The following is a 19,679-nucleotide window of genomic DNA, read 5'->3' as shown; positions in this document are numbered from 1 at the left end:
TATGATGTCATGAAGTGACACTCCAGCTCCTACTCTTGGTGATGTCTGCAGTCAGGCAATTTTTGGAGAATCATTGAGGGATGATGATGATTATTCACCTTTCTTGTTCTCCCTGCGTGGTACAGGAGTTGGTACTGAGGGAGCCGAGATTCAGGGTCTGAATAATAAGGAATTACACAAAAACCTCAAATTAAAACACTGAAGACAACAGGCAAGACAACGGAAGCTCTGATAATGAAAGATTAGTTTGACTGCAGCAGACCTGGTCAGGATGTCTTGCCTGATTCTCTCTTCCCGTTTTCCAGGATTTTGCCTTCCAAGGCAAAGGAATCATGAAGCAGGATGATTACGAGGAGGCAAAGGAGACACTGAAGTCCTACTTTGACAACATGAATTTCAGGTGTGACTTCTCCGAGGTGGACAAGTGCTTCTGCCAGGCTGCAGCAGAGCTCAACCTCATCCTGCAGAAGTACCTGGTAGATGCTGTAGCTGAGGTCTGTGAATAGCAGGTTTATTTTGATAAAAGACATTTCTCATCCCCTTCTATTGTTGGTGTCTATTTCATGTAAAGGGTTTGACTTGAAAATGAAACGTTTAATCGACTTACAGAGAGTCTCCTTTAAGATGTGCATCAGATAGCTCTCCACTGTCACTTTACTGGACTTTTGAAATAACCAATCTACAATGAAAATATATACTGCACAGCTGAAGGAACATGAAGAGAAATCCATGTGCTGATTGTCACCAAAAATGTCACAAATTAACTGCCAAACTGTTTCACGTGTCCAACCACCTCTCCCTACTTTTCAGTGATCACAATTCTTTAAATTTCTTCTCTTGTATTTTCCTCACTGTTTTACTGTCCCCTTCCCCCATGTGGAGATAGATCCACAGACAAAACCCTGTGTTTCACCATTTGTTTGTTCAAAGTCTTTGGACTGACTTGCAAGTTGCAAAGCTCCAGTGGTTCAATTAAAATAAATTATTTACATTCCATTATAAAGTTTTAAAGGCAGGTACACTCAGTGCCATAAACACTGTGCTGCAGAATGATGTCCTTACAGCGCCCTCCTATTCTCTGACTGAGCTGAGTGGGTGCGCCATTTTCTTAATCTCCTGCTAATTCATTTCACACCATGGGAGAACACGAGAATGTGATTGTTCTGTATCTGTACGAAACGTGTGTTGCATTTACAGAATTAAATGTTTAAAATGTTTAATTAAAAATGTTTAATTAAAAAGTTAAAAAAACTTACAGCTTACACAAACATTCTAAGCTGATCACACAGAAGAAAAATCATCCTTTTTTCGTATTTTTAACTAAACCCATTTTTATGGGTTTTAAAATGCAATGTCTATTTGAGATACACACTTTATTGTTTCCTATTTTTTGATTTTCTTTAAAATTAAAAGGATAGTTGCCCATCGTGCCACACAATATTATGTTACATTTTTATGTTTTTGAGAGACTTCAAAAGGCTTCAACTGACGCATAAATATATAGCGTAATGCCTTCTCGCATTATCACTTGCACCTGGCATCTGCGAAAACTAAGGTTTCTACAACTTCAACCAGGTACTTGATATGGTTTAAATTAACGTTGTGAAATTTTTCACAAATCTGGATTTTAAACCTGTAGGTTGCAGGCTCTCTGTCATTTGTTCACAAAGTTATCGACATCTGAAACACTGTGTCTCATAAATAGGTATTTTAATAAGCGAAGATTATGAAAACCAAAGAAACAAAATGACTGAAAAAGATACAAGAAGCTTGAAATTATTATTATTAAATTAATACTGTTAATAATGACCAGACACATTAGTATAGTTTCAGTGGTATTTTTAATACCGCTTTATTATTCTCGATCCTAATTACAATATATACAACTCCGTTTTAAGGCTTGAGGCATCTGTTAAACTGCCCAACTGAATAAAGTATTTTGAATTAAATCAGTTGAACAGTTGACAGTATTCCCGTTTGCTCAATTACATTTTTATTTCATTATTAATATAAATTAACATTGAATATGTTATAATAAATATATATAAAATGTTAACATAGTGTACATTATACTTACTATTTTTTTAAAGTATTTGTTAGAAGAAAAACTTGTGCCGTAAGCAGGTATTGAATCTGGATTGTCTAGGGCTGCCCAAAAACATGTCATGCGTGACTGAGTCAAATTAAAAATAAACCATGTTTACAAAGAAAGTGGATTACAGTAAATTAATTTCATTATGAATTTCTTTAGATAAGCGATTCCATCTTATATTTCCTATTTAGCAGATAATAAAAAGTATGAGGTTTTTTACTGTGATAACGAGCGCAAGTTTTCATAGAAAAGGTTAATCACTTAACTCATTTAACTTTGAATGTGTTGTGATATTTAGAAATACCAACAAATTCAATATAGTGACAATAATATTTACTATTTTAGTTTTTCAAAGACATGTTTATTTGTTAAAAGAAAACTCATGGCAAGAGCTGGGTTCAATCCCCCAACTTCCAGCATACTAATCAGATGCCTAAGCCATTATACCTACATACCACTTCACAATTGAAGCTATAACTGAACACAGCAGGCAAAAAGTTTCCAAGTAATCATGGGTGATGCAGATGTTTGCAAAGAAAGTCTACTACTGTAATAATTTAAGTTATATGAATATAATTATATCGTTATTAATTTATTTAGATATGCGATTCCATATTATATTCCCTATTAATCAAATTATAAAAAGCATGCATTTTTTTACGGCGATAACAAGTGCAATTATTCATAGAAAAGGTTAAAAAATTAACTTTTTATGAAGTACAGTATATAAACTTAATACAGTCAGACGTACGTAAAAATGTTTCCAAAATAACCACAGTATGTAACTGAATTAAAGACTTTGATGCTTAAAATGTTTAGGAAGAAAGTGGAATACTGGTGTGTATTTTTTATATAAACTACCAATACCAGCCATATACAGTTTCCATAATATGTTCATGTTCATAAATTAATATCGTTTATGACCTTCAGACAAGTTATGCTCCTCTCCTTTTTGTGCTCAGCTAAAGTTGTAAGCTTTACAAGTTGCTTACAGCTTTACAAGTTGTAAGTTAGTTGTAAAATTCCATATTAATATTCAATATTGAGCAGATTTAAACATACACAGTATATATATTGTAAGAGGACACGGGGAAGGGTCATCTCTAACAGGTACTTCCGAAACGAAACGCTGAAAATGCTAGAGATGGACCTTAGCGAGATGGCGGACAAAAAGAATCAGCTGACCAGTAGATGGAAAGGGTCTACCTTAAGAGACAACGAGACACAGCCGAGACGCATCAGGAACCGGGATATAAGTGGCCCGGATGCAGTGAACAGCGCGGAAGCCGGTAAGGTGAATGTGTTTTGGAGGAAAAGAGTGGAAAGAGGTGGATGTTAAGGATCGGGCTAACGAACGACTGCAAGGAGAAAGGTTTATGATTTTGGATTACGGACACTGGTTTAGGATACATCGCGGATTGTCTTTATTACGAACTTTTGGAACTCGGAACGAATCAGGACTAAGGGAGCGGATTACGGACTGTATTAGGAAGACAGTTGTTGGAAGAAACGCCACGGATCGGAGGACAGTAAAGTGTGGTGTAAGTACGACCTTCGTTTACATAAACTATTCCCCCGGAGACACCACAATATATAAATGAAGCAATCATTTCACTAACAACAACAAGTGCCGCCTGTCAGTCATTTTGGCCAGCTAATCACTTACTGCAGTACAACGAGGTGAACAGTAGATCATTTCACGCAGTATGAGGTTGTACTGTGCATTTTGAATGGCTGTATCTGTATATATAAAAATTATAAAAGCCAACCGCTTTTATCATGATATTCTCACTGAGAGGAAGGAATTTGTGGAATAGTTGTAAGTAGTTGAAATTACAAGTGAGCAAGCTTTATGATGACCGTAAGAAAATACTATTATATTGGTAGTTGGGGGGGGGAAGTGTATTGCATATATCTAGAATATAAAATTAAGGAAAAGTAAAAGTATCACTGTTGTAACAGAAGAAATAAGGTTTTTGATCCCGAGATGAAGTAAAACAGATGAGTTTATTGCATGCAAGGAACAATAAAGCTGAAGTCTTGTTTCCCGCAAGAAACGACAAAGCCGAAGTATTGTTCAACGTACTGGTACAAACTTTTGGGTTATATAGTGTTTTCTTCTCCGTTTCTGACGTCACTCGGTCTGATGGTAAAGAGAGGGGTTCATGGTATTTGGCCAGTTTATGATGTTCTGGACAAATGGTCAGTTTAAGATTACACCCAGGGGGGTTCCTAGCTTGCATCTGCAATCCTTATCAGTTAACCCCCTTTCCTGCCATAAACCCCAGCTTGTGACTTAGAAGTCTAAACCCCCTACAGAAAGGATTAAATTCAAACCCCTGTCTTCACATCTTTCTTCATCACTTAAAAGAAAAAATGAGAAAATCATTAGTTCATGAACTATTAGAATACTATATATATATAATATTTCTGAGTACATGATTATGTAAAGTTAAAAACTACTTATGTTGAAAAATCTGCAAAAACACAATAATATGCATACAATGCATGGGATAGTGAAAAAATAAAACTTTTCTGACATTTGGAATAGAAATTATACAACAACTGAAAATTAGAGGTATATTTACTATAGCCGGAACAAACTTTATATCGTAAAGTGAAGAGACAGGTGAGTTTATAAAGAGCAACATGAAAGTGAAGCTCCCAGAGTTACAATTGCAGCAACTTAAACCCTTAATCAAACTAGGAGAAGCCTAGACAAAGAAGAATCGAAACAATGAAATAAGACTTTTGTTGTGGTATAACACAATGTAAGAATGCATTTAGATGAAATCTTTACTATTGTATAGGAGAACCAAATAGGGAAAGTTATAAAAGCATGTGTGTCAGAAACCTTGAGAGAATTCATGTGCAGTATCATTTTGCTTAAAGTTGAACTGAGTACAAACAATCCAGTTGCATTGTATACTTGTATGTACAATAACCTATTTCAAAACTATAGTACAACTCACTCTGCTGTGACTCCTTGCATCTCTACCTAATAACTTCCATTGAAGAGAGATTTTATCAGCAGCATGCAATTGATATTTCTGACATTTTGTTTCCTACAGTAATGTGGATGTAAGAACTCCTGAAGTATTACCAGGATCTGCATTTATCACTGCTGATATTGATGGAGTTGAAATGCATGATGTATTTATTTACGGCTATGTCTGAGCCGATAATGATTAAAATACCTCCTGTAAAGTGTTAGGATTCATAGCAAGGCATATTTCTCCCCCCTAAATGTTGTTATTGCATTGCAGATTATATGAGCCTTACCAGTTTCAGTAGCTCCTGGTGTAATTGAGACCTGTATTACAGCCCAGAGCCCTGGGACAGAGACTATCCCCCAGTTGCATGCTGTAGCTTTCTCAGAAATCTGTTTACAGGACACTCAGTACTTGCACAGTCTCACCCAAACCTCCCGCCATTCTGACATCTCCTCTCCATCCCCACCTCCACCTCTTTCCCATCACCAACCTGTCATATCAAACAAAACGCTGTGCACCCTGTTCACCTTTCACTTCAAACTGTTCCTTTTTGACAGAAAACAGTTTAAATCAAGTCTTCACCCCTAAAGTTTGTACATGCAACATGCAGGCCTGTAGGGAAGCATCTCAGCCACTAACATGCATCATTGCTTGCAAGCCTCAGCTATTAAAGTCTGCTTTATTTTATTGAAGACCTTGGTAACAAAAAAGTATTACAATACAGGTTTCAAAACATATTCCTACAAAATTCTCAAACAGACAGACTTGAAAGGCTTTTGAGAGCTGAGAAACATGTATTTAGATTCTCTTCTTGGTACATTTAATGTGCTACAATATGGATTTAATTAATATAAAATGAAAAGCATATTCAGGTGCAAACATGTTTTTCCAATGTTATACTCACTATACCATTGTCAACTGCTAAATAATACCCAGAAAGTGTTATGCCCTGATGAGCTCCAGCACCGCCGTATTAGCTCCTCCAATTACCAATGTGCATTCCATACATGCTAGAGACTCATTCTCTAGACTCATCAACGAGATCAGGCTGGGCCTATCAGGCCAATTAGGGAACCTCGCATAGTATTAAAGCCCTGATGACCCATTCCTCAGGGCTCAGACATTGAGTCACTAACTGTGCTTTGAGGTCGTCTCCGTCTCCGTCTCCGTCGCCACTAATCATCTCTTCATCACCTCGGACCTCGGCCTCTGCTCTGTCTGCTTCAGCTACACAGCTGTTTCCTCAGTCTCAGCTCTGTTTGTCTTCTTCAGTGCTGTCAGTGCCATCATCAAATAAATTATCTTGATTGCCGCATATCTTGGCTCATTGACTAATTTTCGCCGAGCCCATTTCAACACCTTGTTTGGCCTGGCATAACAGAAAGAAAAGAGAAAGTTATATTTTGATCTTAAATTCAAATTTCAGTAGTGCAACAATGACCAAGTCCCAGTACTCAAGTCTCACAGTAGCTGGATTCCAGTAGCATCAGCTGTTGGCTGGTTTATAAATCCTCTGATTCTCTGATCTCCTCATCTCCTCCTCCTCTTGGGGTGCAGGGAAGAAGGAGGGGGGGTGTTCACCTAGTTCTGTCATGTGTCCATTCCCAGGACCCAGGAGCCCTGAACAGTGCAGTGTCTCAGATATATCAGGATAATTAGCCTGAAGCAACTATGCCAGTTTCATATCTCTTTGAGAAAGTCACCCAGATACAATACAACCCAGATGCCTAAATACAGTCACAGGCCTAAGAAACCAAACGGAGAACAAGCAGAATAAGAAAAGAAGGGCATGAAAGATTAATGGTGGAAAATGTCTCAGCACAGCTGACTTTTAACCTGCTTCTCTGCTCTGGCACACAAATCTCTCAGTGCTGGAGAAGGTGAGTGTGTGTTTAAGCATTGTTTCACTGATTCTTGATGTGTGTTCGTGTGGGACAGACAGCTCTGAGTGACAGCAGGCGACACACCTGGGCGCAGGTTCACACAGACGCACCTGTCACCTGTGAAACAGACAGCTTGAACCATCAGCCTGGGACAGAGCTGACCTAGAGCCAGGTGACCCAGGGACCAGGACTGTGAACCCCGAACTCACTGTATGTTATGTAATTTACTCGAGTAGGGTAAACACCGACTCGCGTCGGTTTTAGCCTTTTAGTTACGTATTCTGTAATCAGCATGTTTTACCTATCACAGTCTGTCCTGTCAGTGGCTTTTCCTAATTTAAATTCTGCATTTGTGTATTTGTTGTGTTCAGAAAATGGTGGGAAGTGTCTAAAATAACTTTATCAAACAGAAACACGATTCACGGGCTCCATGGCTGCTGGACCATGGCAACTGGGGGAAAACACATTGACCAAGCTTATGTACAGAAATCCTGGGACGCAAACATGAGACTCGTTTACAGCATGTTGATCCTGTAGAGGAACGGGAGAGAAAGAGAAACAATATTCGCCTGTTCAGACATCTTCATGGTCGACACTGCATTGTTTTTATAGCGTTGTTAGTCGAACATTCATCTGATACCGAAGAGCTTTACTGTCTCAATGGATATAATAGTCTCTGGACAGACTCGGTCTTCACAATAGCAAACCATTGCTCTGTTAAAATAGACAAAGACTCTCTGCCTGAATTCCTGTATACAGTATTATCATGTCCCAGGTCTGGCAGCCGATTACCAGTCTGTACAGAGCTATTACCACAACAGGTTCTTCTTGACTGCTAACATATCAACTCTGACATCCTACATCATATATCTAGTCTAAAAGTTCCATTACTGGAGAAACTGTCTTTAAGCAACGTTACCAGAAAGAAACAGAAAGATACATCTGGTTTTGTGAGTAAGATATCTAGTACAGGAAAGTGCTTGTTCCACCAAGACCACAACCATCACAGAGTAAAATATTATGTTTTATTCTTCACATTCATTCCTAATCTGGATAGGACAGAGACAATCCACACTGCTCCACACACGCATCGTCCACCTCATGCTTTTCCTTATTGGCACCTATAACTTAAACAATGCTGCAACTCCCAACTGGCAACCCACTGGAGCTAAGCAGTTGTGAGCCTTGTCAGCACCTGTATGGGAGACCTCCTGGGAAAAGGTTGGGGAAAGGTTGCTGCTGGAAGAGGTGTTAGTGGGGCCAACAGGGGGCGCTCACCCAGTGGTCCATGTGAGTCCTAATGCCCCAGTATAGTGATGGTGAGACTTAAAACCAAGGTCCTCTCTCTGGTCATTAAAAATCCCAGGGCATTTCTCAAAAAGAGTAGGGGTATAATCCAGGCGTCCTGGCCAAATTTCCCATTGGCCCTTACCAATCATGGCCTCCTAATAATCCCCATATAAGAACTGGCTTCATTACTCTGCTCTCCTCCCCACAATAATAATTGCTTATACTTATATAGCGCTTTTCTGGACACTCCACTCAAAGAGCTTTACAGGTAATGGGGACTCCCCTCCACCACCACCAATGTGCAGCCCCACCTGGATGATGCGACGGCAGCCATAGTGCACCAGAACGCTCACCACACTTCAGCTATCAGTGGGGAGGAGAGCAGGGTAATGAAGCCGATTCATAGGGGGGGATTGTTAGTAGGCCATGATTGATAAAGGCCGATGGGAAATTTGGCCAGGACTCCGGGGTACACCCCTACTCTTTTCGAGAAACGCCCTGGGATTTTTAATGGCCACAGAGAGTCAGGACCTCGGTTTTACGTCTCATCCGAAGGATGGCGCCTGTTTACAGTATAGAGTCCCCGTTTCCATAGCTGGCCACTGTGTACATACATGTACATACATTTTCAGGCCGGATCAATGTACATGATTGATAAATCATGATTATTCAGATCACAATCTGTATTCTTCTTACTTTTTTTCCTAAACACATATTGATTCATATTTAATGTACTTTCATATATTACATTTCTCAAAACACAAGCGAGAAGATGGATTTACCCTGAAACAATTAAAGCAAACAGTCCATTAAACACAAGATTGACTGGAATGTCCTCAAGATTATTGATGCATGCTTATCCTGTTGATCCATCCTCTGAGCATTTGGAAAAGAGAGGAAATGATTCTTGATTTTACAGCTCCATCATCTCGCCACCAGAGGGCACCACAATCTCCCTTTGCTACTCCAGCTGCACAGCAGACCCACAGACTAAGCAGATGTCTGTACCCGGTCTACATGTTTGTTGTGCCATACTCTTGGTGTTTTGTTTTTCTCCCTGCATTCCTTACCTGGTTTTAGACTGGCTTTTTTCTTGACATTGTTATTGGTTTGTGTTCAATTGTTGTCTTCCTGGATTACTTTCCTGGTTCTGGACTTTATTTGTTTCTAGGAGTCAGTTGCAGATTGTGTGTTATTCTCCTCATTTACATTTCTTTGATAGCTGGAACCTGGATGTGGTCCATTCCTTGAATATCTGAGCTGTTGGGCACCCTTTCTAGCAAATAGGAGAAAGATATGTTAAAGTCCCAAAATTAGCTCTTTTGGGCTGTTCCATGTCAGCACAATTGGAACTCATTCGCCACTGCCCACTGTAAAATCTCCAACCGTAGGCCTTTTCAAGACTCCAAGAGAGGCTGCTGAGCATGATTTCCCCACAACTCCGGCTGAATTAAGATTCTTTTTCACTGCTCACGTGTCAACACTTAGGTCCTGTACTTCCACCAAATTCACTCTGCAGTCTTGGGACCAATCAGGCTTACAGGAGCGAGACAGGCAGGGTGCCTGACATCAGTCTAGAGAATCACCCTCAGACCTTGATGCAACTGGAATGTCTTTTGTTTGCTGGGCAGGAAGACAATGACATGATCGCATACAGTATAATGGTATATACTGGTATACACTGACTGACACTGAGTGACACACTGACTGACACAATCCCTGACACACTGGCTGGCAGAACTACTGACTGACACTTTCCCTGACACACTGACCGGAAGAACTACAGAAACTACAGAGTGACACACTGATTGACACACTGATGTTCCTTCTGGGGCTACTGGGCTTTTTTGTTTGCTTTTTGGCCTAAATAATTTTCAAACTTTGAATAAACTCAATTTTCAGCCCCAAAAAACATATTCCCACATGGCATCGTACTCTCAAAAGCTCAATAAATCTGAATCCACCATGTCAGTTACAATCAATTAATTAATTTGTCACCCATACCAACATTTAAAGATAAGTTTACAACATGATGTCCTCCTCGCAGGTCTTACTGACTGGGCAGGATGTGAAAATAAGACTGGACACTGAGTTTGCAGCTCCGGACTGATGCAGCAGAGGTGGTAAAACTGACTCCCACATCCAGGACTCCTGTATGGAGCTGATGTTCAGGAGGCACTGTCCCAGTGTTGCAGCATCATAGGAGCTTCTTCTCCATACAGACACCCAGAAAGTCATTCCTGTCAGGTCAGGGCACCAATACTGTCATGTCCTGCACTCGCCCTTGCCCTCGCAAAACCCATTACATTCCCAAACCCACTGTATCATGCTCTCATTCCTAACTGAACCCATCACATTCTCACAGGCACCAGATTCCACAGATTCTCACTGAACCAATTATCCAACCACGTTCCTCTCCTTTCAGTATTGAAAAGCCTCTTAGAGTTTTCTAGTGCGTGTTATTTTCTTGTTAGCTTTTGCGGTTTTTGGACTTAACTTTTCCATTTTGATCTTGCCTTTCGGATTTTACCTTTTCAGTTTTTCTCAGCCCTTTCTGGTTAACTGATCTCTAGCTTCGCCTATTGACGTTGCTTCTGGATTACAATTTTGGATTGTTTGCCTCTGCATCCCGCAAAGTTCACGGCTATGCACAGGATTCTTGGAGAACTACTTGCAAGATCCCTGACAGATACAGCAGGATGAGATTTATTGTTAATTGATCAGACAGTGTTTCAGAGCTCTGGCTAACATTAGGACAGGGTCTATTCCAGCTGACACAGGGTCACAGAGCTTGTCACCACAAACCCAGGATAGAGGGGTTCAGAGAATGAGGTCTGGACTCTGTGCAGGAGGGTCACTGTGTCTCCAGAGATGCTATAAAATGACAGAGTTCCTGCCCTGTGATGCACATACACTCCTATTCTGGAGGAGGGAGGGTCAGTTACTGCGGTTCTCACATTGTTGTGCCAGAAAGAGCAACTTGAGCCCGAGCAGCACAAACTCCAGGACTGGTCATTGCACCCAAGAACACAGTCAAAGCCCCCTTTCCTGCCGATTTCCTTTGTATGTGACGCCTATAAAAGCCCCTGTCCCTCTCCACTCCACCTCCCAGTAACAGCGAGTCCCAAACAGCCCTTCTCTGCACAGCACTTGTCTCCAGCTGTCAAATCTTTCGGGGTGATCAGGATATTTCTGGCCCTTGTCACTCCAGGTCACCTTCCTGCTCCCATCAGACAGATAGAGATGTGTATTGACTGTGTTGGGGTCCAGCGTGAGCTGGGAGGAATCTGATTGGACAGAAGAGGAGAGTCAGAGGACACACAGGCAGAACAGAATCCCTGAGCAGATCTCATCTAAAGTCCAGCCCCCACAGCCCAGTAAGATACACCCTGGGGTTTTTGATTGGAAAGAAGAAGACGGTCAGATGATAGACAGGCAGAACAGACCTACATCTCCTGAGACTCATGAGTAAATGCTGAGTTCCTGAACCCTGTGACTGTTTTTGGTTGTTTTTCACAAGCTTTTTCTCTCACACTTGGAAAATAATAGTACCACACACAATTTCAGCAAACTGCACTGTCTCAAATAAGATGTGTGTCAATGCGTCCATTTGTATCAGTGTGTGAGTCATACTGTGTGTCAGAGTGTATGTGAGAGTGTGCATCAGTGTGTGTATCAATGTGTGTGTATCAGTCTGTCAGAGTATGTATCAGTGTGTGTATTCTTTCAACGTTAGTTGACTGAGAAGATTTTAGATTTTAGATAAGGTTTGTGACACTTGGAACAATAAACACTTCTAACTTCAAAGTAGAGAGGATGTTTGCTGAGGTCTGGAGTAGAAACAATTTTAAAATTTACCTTAGTACCTAGGTAAGGGCTGGATTAACGATTGTCAAGGAGCAGTATAGAACACAATATAAGATGGCATTAAGATCACAGAAAAAAGGGGGGGAGAAACAAGGAGATGATAGAGGAGTCCGCAGGAGTTGGGACTTGAAACTTGCGCCAGGCAAGAGCCCCTATTTCATGATCATCCAAACCAAACCTGACTGGAGCTGAGAATTTGAACCTTGTTAGAGAGAGCACGCTATTCTGTGTTTTTAGGGAACTTGGGTTTCCTGGGTAAAGGATACTTCAATAAGAAACGTCTTTTTTGCTTATGGTGCATGTTTATGGATGGGGATATAGGCTCCCTTTAATTTGGTGGCTTCCAGGGTGCAATGAGAGAGAGATTTAACTGCAGGTTGCTTTGTATTTAGTTAGAAGATAACTCATCTCTTATGTGGCTTCTGTAGGCATATTAAGAGTTTAATGTTTAGTAGCAGTCTGGGGCTTTCTGGGTGACGAGAATGTTAGGCCTCTGAAACGCTTTTTTTTAAATACTGTACGTACAGCAGCGTGTGTGCTGTATGTTTTGTTGTGTGTAGTGTAGTTTGTGTCTTTTGTCATTGTAATGAATATTTGTTTTAACCAAGTGTGCCTGGATTATTACTCCTCTCAACAAAGCTGTGTCAGAGGACAAAGAATACACATGCCTCTAATTATACCAGCCACTTGGGTATATTGCTAGAAATCACTTACAAGTTGAATAATTATTTCATTTTTTGACTAAACCGCTCGGTCAAATCCTGATTTTCACCATTTCCTTACTCCCCATATGGAATGGTATCAATGTATGTGTAATATGGTGTGTATTAGTCTTTCTGAGTGTGTATCAGTGTGTGAGTGTAAGAGTGTATATTAGTCACAGAGTGTTTTGGTGTATCTCTGCTGTGTGTCAGAGCTCCAGATATCTGTCACTAGAAGATCTCAGTGACAACAGACTCACAGTCTAAAAGCTCTGCTCTGCTCTGCTCTGCTCCGGGGTTCTGGAGTCTGCAGACTATAGACATCACTCACTGGGGAGACACAGATAGTAATTTCTCATCAGGGCAGATCTGTTGTAGAATTAAACCAGCTGGTTCTTTCATCTGTATTGGAGTGTTGATTTTACTTTTATCAGTCATGGATATGTTTTCCATCTCTTTCAGTGTCTAAAGGTTTGATTCCAGAATACATACTGCAGTTGAGAATTCATGGAGATTTGAGTCCTCTAATACTTCAGTGGGTCCTTTTGTAGTACTGGGTCAGTGGATCCTAATGTATCTGAATTGTTCTACTCTGACTGTAGCTCCTATTGTAACTGCACTGTTCTACTGGGACAGTATTATAACCTATTGTAACAGAAATGTTCTAAAGTACTGGGACTATAGCTCCTATTTTTAGATTATGTTTCATCACTAACCTGTTCTGGAGATCTTGACTAATTCCTTTTTGCAGATGTCTTCCAGTTGCTCTTTCAGTCCTGAGACAGCTCTCCTCACAGCCTCAGTACAGAAGTGTGGACTGACAGGAATGATGGGGGAGTCTCCAGCTCCAGGAGAGACACAGAGAGACTGGACAGCCTACAGCAGGGAAGATAGAGAGGAGTTTCCAGTCAAACCCCAATGGGCTATGACACACATTCTGGAGGAGAAGCCAGAAGTAGCTCCATTGGAGAGCTCTGTGCCAAAGACATCTTTCTTTACTGCAGAGTCCTAGAGCAGTGATGTTACCTGGAGAAAAAGGATGTGATCCTCTGTGTGTGAGAGCTGGTTCAGCGTCTCTTGTCCTCAGCTCAGCGATCTCCAGCTCCAGTTGCTCTCGGAGTCTTTCAGCCTGACTCACTGCAGCCCTCTCCTGAGCTCTGATCAGCTGTGTGATCTCAGAGCGAGTTCTCTCAATGGAGCGGATCAGCTCAGTGAAGATCCTGTCAGTGTCCAGCACTGCTGTGTGTGCAGAGCTCTGAATGAGGAGACACAGGAATTGTTAGCATTATTACAGAGGAAAACACTCCAACTGAAGAAAGAACAGATGTCCCTCTATCCCTGATCACAGGAAGAATTTAAACTTCTCATGTCACACTCACAGTCCCGATAGTCATTGAGGTAAGATACTGATGCAGTGTCAGAGTTTCAGGCAGAATGGAGAACATCAGTATGTCCTCACATTTAGGTATCAGTGTGAATTAGGCTCCTCAGAACTAAAACTTGTTCCAGTTGCTGGTTGACTGGATTCCATCTGTACATGACCACTATACTGGATGTTCTAAATTAGATTTGTTGGGTGTATTAAGAGATATAATATTATCACATGTCACCAGTAGCTACTGTATATCACCCTGCAGCTCTCAACTGGCAGCCCACTGAAGCTCAGCAGGGCTGAGCTGGGTCAGTACCTGGATTGGAAACCTCCTGAGAAGCTATGGTTGCCAACGGGAGGTGCCCACACTGCGGTCTGCGGGGACACTATACTGTAGTGGGTGCCGTCTTTCAGATGAGACTCTAAATCAAGGTCCTGACTCTCAGTGGTCATTAAAGATCCCTGGGTATTTCTCGCTAAGAGTAGGGTGTTATCTTGGTGTCCGGGCCAAATTTCCCCCCCTCGGCCTTTACCGTGGCCTCCAAATTGTCCCCATGTGTGATTGGCTTCCACTTGCCCTGAGATAGACTGGCACCCTGCCTTATGCTTGTTGCTTGCTGGGTAGGCTCTGGCTTCCCACGACACCATAGGTTACAAAGCGGTTTGGCAAATGACATGACAATATTGTCACATGACGCCACTGTGTTTCCCAGGAGTACTGGTTTGTCCAGTGGCCAGCTATGGAAATGAGCTTCAGTCTTGTCAATACCCACTCTGAGTGACTCCACAGCCTGGTTCAGCTCCTGCAGCTCCCTCTCTCTCTCCTGGAGACTCTGCTGGGTTTGTGTCAGTAGCTGCTTCTGTGGAGAAATGCAGACATTTCTCTCCCCACTCTCAGCACAGATACATTGTCTACAAGACACTGAACAGTGTAATGAGTAAAATACAACTGCACAGTCCAGAGATATTGCTACCATAGTACATACATTTTCAGGCCGGATCAATGTACATGATTGATAAATCATGATTATTCAGATCACAATCTGTATTCTTCTTACTTTTTTTTCCTAAACACACATTGATTCATATTTAATGTACTTTCATATATTACATTTCTCAAAACACAAGCGAAGATGGATTTACCCTGAAACAATTAAAGCAAACAGTCCATTAAACACAAGATTGACTGGAATGTCCTCAAGATTAGTGATGCATGCTTATCCTGTTGATCCATCCTCTGAGCATTTGGAAAAGAGAGGAAATGATTCTTGGAGCTGACATTTCCAGATGCACCCTAGTGAATAACTCCATCTCTCGCAGCTCCTGTGCCGAATTTCTAAGGACAGTGAATCTGTCTTTCTTCAAAGTTCTGCAAGCCTGTTGTTTCCCTGCTATTGTGAGATGAGGAGCTCTTTGGCCCCAGCTGAAGCTCATGAAGGTGGTTGAGGATTTTGTTCTTAATTGTGAGTCCAGCTCCATCAGTCTAATGTTCTGCCTCTGATTCAGCATTCCTGAAGCGGCTTATCTCAAGCTTGTAGTGTTACTCTCAGAGTGGTGATATTGATGTCCTACATCCTGTCCTCTATTCTATGGTCACAAATGCAGTTTACTGTTATGGGTTGTCACTGTATGGACAGCTCATGAGGGTCCTGATGTTCCAGGTCTCACATTCCGATTGATACTTCTGTGTTTTTCGTTCACAGTAAGATCTTACTGGGCTTTTTCCTTCCTCAACAGGGGTGAGCAATGTTAAAGATTGTTAAACATAAAAAATACATTCTGTCTCTGCCCAGATACCTGACAACCCAGAAACCTGACCAGGACCAGGAGCTTCCAGATATCACTGTTCTGATCCCTGAAGGATGTGGAGGATGTGTTGGGGGTGGAAGAGGTCTGTGTGACACCTTCTGTGGTAGAGAGACCAGCTTCCTCACCTGTTTATGTAACGACACCATGATCAAGTGGCATGGAGACCAGTAGACTGGAGGTCTTTCAGCTACAGCCTTTGCCCATCGGAACAGCAGCTGAGACATTCCAGGTTGTTCATCTTCCTCTGTCTGTTCTGCTATTTATGATGTGGCAATCAGAGCCCAGTTTTTGGCATATGAAGGCAACAGGAATCCTAGCAGGACAGAACAGTTTGTCCTCACACCAACCTGTGGATACTAACCCCAGATCACTCACTGTCCAGGTTCCAAAGAGATGAGGATGAAATTTGCCATCCATTAATCTCTTCAGTGACACAATAATCTGAATAACTGGCAGAGCACTGATCTACTAATCTGTGACTTAAGATCATAAGGAATTCATGAAGAGCTGCCCTAGTTGTTCCAGTCAGAGGTTATTGTGATGAGTCTGTCTGTGTAAGAATTTCAGATCTCTGTGGACATGGATTGAGCTAAGAAACACCTGGATAACTTTGGACAAAACAAAACGATATGACATAGTTGAGAGTTGTACAGACATTCCCTAATTGTTAAGCAGTATCTGGAAATACAGTATATATTAAACGTCTAGTCATCTCTGTTACTAATGTAGATAATTAATGATAAAAACAACATGTAAATGAATAAGAATGTTGATTCTACATCGAGTGATGATGTCTTCATCCATTTGTCACTTAATTTCTAGTGCATCTATACAGTAGGAGTGAAAGGTGAGAACAGAGCTCTGTAACTGCTGTGTGGACAGTTCAGTAAATGAACGGGAGTTAGGGGTGAGTACAGAGCTGTCAGTCACTGCTGTTCAGTCCAGTGAATGAACAGGAGTTCACAGGAGTACAGAGCTGAACCAGGTGTGTTGCATTCCATTCATTCCAAAAGAATAATGAGCAGGTGAGGCGTGTCTACAAAGCAGTCAGTCACTGCTGTACTGCTAGTATTCTATGGAATCTGAAACTGAGAAATACTTCCTTGTTCCTCTATGAACTATTACAGTGAAAACCTGTTTTTTTTAATCTCTAGAACACATGGTGTGTAAAGATCAACTCACACACACCTTATCATCACACACTCCTAACACCCCTGTTTCCCCTGTACCTGAAAGCCCTCAGTAAAAAAAAAAAAAAGTCCTCACCTGTTTCTCAGTCCTTCCTGCTGTAGGAGAGACACTATCATGACCTCCGTGTTCATCTATTGTGCACAAATAACAGACACGTTTTTGATCAGTACGACAATAGAACTCCAGGGGTTTGTCGTGATTCAGGTATACAAGTTCATCCAGATATCCAGTAGCATCAACCAGCGTGTGTCTCTTCAAACGGGCAACTTCATGGTGAGGTTGGAGGTGAGTCTGGCAGTAAGAGGCCAGACACATCAGGCAGGATTTCACAGCTCTCGCTTGACTCCCAGTGCAGACATCACACAGCACATCTCCAGGGCCAGCAGGACTGTGAGCAGGAGGAGGAGCGCTGAGCCCTGTCTGCTTCAGTTTCTCCATCAGTTCAGCCAGCATGGTGTTCCTTCGCAGAACAGGTCTTGGAGTGAAGGTCTCTCTGCACTGGGGGCATCTGTAGACGCCAGTGTGATCATCCAGATCCCAGTGTGCCTTAATACAGCCCATACAGTAGCTGTGCCCACAGGGAAGAGCCACTGGATCCTTCAGCAAATCCAGACACACAGAGCAGCTGAACTGGTCTTGATCCAGGAAATCACCTGCTGTTGCCATTTTGTCATTCAGCACAAATACCACAAGGAACTAGAGAGCTGTTTCAGCAGAGGTGAAATTGAACTTTTTGTCTGAGCTCTCTTCCTGGAGATGCAGGGGGTGTGTCCTTTGTAAAGGATGTGGCTTAAAAAGGGGTGTGGTTTTGAAACCAGCACCCAGCACTCCACTATGTTGATCGCATTTAGATCCATGAAGAGAAAGTGCTTCTGTCCCTGCCTGGCTCTCCCTATGGTCAGATTGTACTTGCAGATGGGCTGAGAGTCTCAGTGCCCTGCAGAGGATGACTACAGGATCAGCCAGCTGCCTGCTGGCTGGTTTCTGTCTTCTCACAGGTCATTCTCAACTACACCCCAGTGTTCTCCCCAGTTTGGCATTAAGCGGTGGCACGTTCTGTGTGAAGGCAGAGCCCTTGTCTAAGGGTGATGGGTTACCTTGACAACCACAGCTGGGGCAGTTAATTTTGGATGAGCCACAGCTGTGGGAGCTCTTTAGTCACACACTGAACACTTCCCCAGAGGGACCAGGTTAGTTGCCTGGGTTAGTTGCAGCTGAGAGAAGACGAATTCAAGGCTTCAACTAACAGACTCCCTCAAGGGGAGACAAGGACCGCTGCCGTGGTAGAATTCTGGCCATCACAGAGGACAGTCACCACCCCGGGCATGAGCTCTTCACCCCACTGCCCTCAGGCAAGACGTACAAGAGCATACAGACACTTACCACTAGATTCTTCAATAGCTTCTGCCCACAAGCAATGCGATTGGCGAACACATTTGGCCATACCCCTTGGACCACACCTACACCATCTACCTCATTATAATTTCTTATTTATTACAAATCTACAGTCATTGTTTACATCTGCATTGTTTGCATTCGAACTGTTTACTTGTTTACTTGTACATTGTCTGCTGTTTGTTTGTATATTGTCTTGATGCACTGCCTGCACTTTGTGTTTTACACTTTTTTTAACAATCGAGAGACTTCCTGTCAGTAAAAATTCCATTGTACCAGTACATGTACCGGTTACATATGGCAATAAAGTTCAAGTTCATTACAGTGACAGTGTATCCTCACCAGGATAGGTTGAGTTTTTAGGCCTCGCTCTCCTTTTTCCTCAGTCATGGCACTGCAGAATAGGGACAGTCCAGGCTGGATGCCGCTGCTCCAAGCAGTGCACTTTTTTCTTTCTTTTTTTTCCCATTTACACTGCTGCCTCAGCCCCCTCAAGCAGGGCATTGACTTTTACCGGTGTTTGCTGTGGCTCCTCCCAAGAACCTGCACTGTTACACCAGAAATCCACATCTTCATGGAGATTTTAAATGTGTGATACAGCAGAGTCCAACAGCCTGTGACTGACGAAATAGCACTTGCTGGCTTCAAAACTGCAATATTTAAACATCCCTCTTTATTATTAATGAAGGATCATGAATAATTAATTTCTGATTCATTAACTTGGTTAATTCGTTGATTCATTAACAGGTCATTGCTGATTCCTGCAGACAATCCTGGTTAGCTGTGTAAAGGTTTAAAACCCATTTGAGTCTTTCTGGCTTTGTCTTTTCCTTCTGTCTGGGGACAGAGAAAATATCCTCTGTCAGAAAATGAGAGTGAGAAACAGAGAAAATATCGATTTTGTTTGTGTGAAAAGGTTTTTGTGTGTTGGTTATTTTCTCTCATGTTGTGAATAAAACTCCACTGAGTCTCTCTAACAGCTGCTTTGTGTGACTCTCACTTGTGCCTGTTAACACTCTTATTCCTGACACATCTATCTAGAGAGTATCACACCCCTGTCTCTGTGATTCTCTTTGGCTTTGACAA

At 41.9% G+C, this 19,679-nt stretch overlaps 1 pseudogene across 1 annotated transcript; it reads right to left on the bottom strand.

Moving 5' to 3' along the window:
* Positions 1–4,080: 4,080 nt before the first annotated feature.
* On the bottom strand, positions 4,081–18,007 carry LOC148666972 (E3 ubiquitin-protein ligase TRIM16-like; annotated as a pseudogene). Its single transcript, XR_015936929.1, has 5 exons — positions 17,274–18,007; positions 14,972–15,058; positions 13,853–14,081; positions 13,543–13,702; positions 4,081–11,545 (listed from the first exon to the last, which is right to left on the bottom strand). The product of XR_015936929.1 is annotated as an E3 ubiquitin-protein ligase TRIM16-like (transcript).
* Between the last annotated feature and the right edge of the window lie 1,672 nt (positions 18,008–19,679).

This window comes from Lepisosteus platostomus, chromosome 5, assembly GCF_059453375.1.
Source record: "Lepisosteus platostomus isolate fLepPlt1 chromosome 5, fLepPlt1.hap1, whole genome shotgun sequence".
Classification (NCBI taxonomy): Eukaryota; Metazoa; Chordata; class Actinopteri; order Semionotiformes; family Lepisosteidae; genus Lepisosteus; species Lepisosteus platostomus.
The sequence above is the reverse complement of the archived record's forward strand: the minus strand, read 5'-3'. Positions and strand labels throughout refer to the sequence as shown.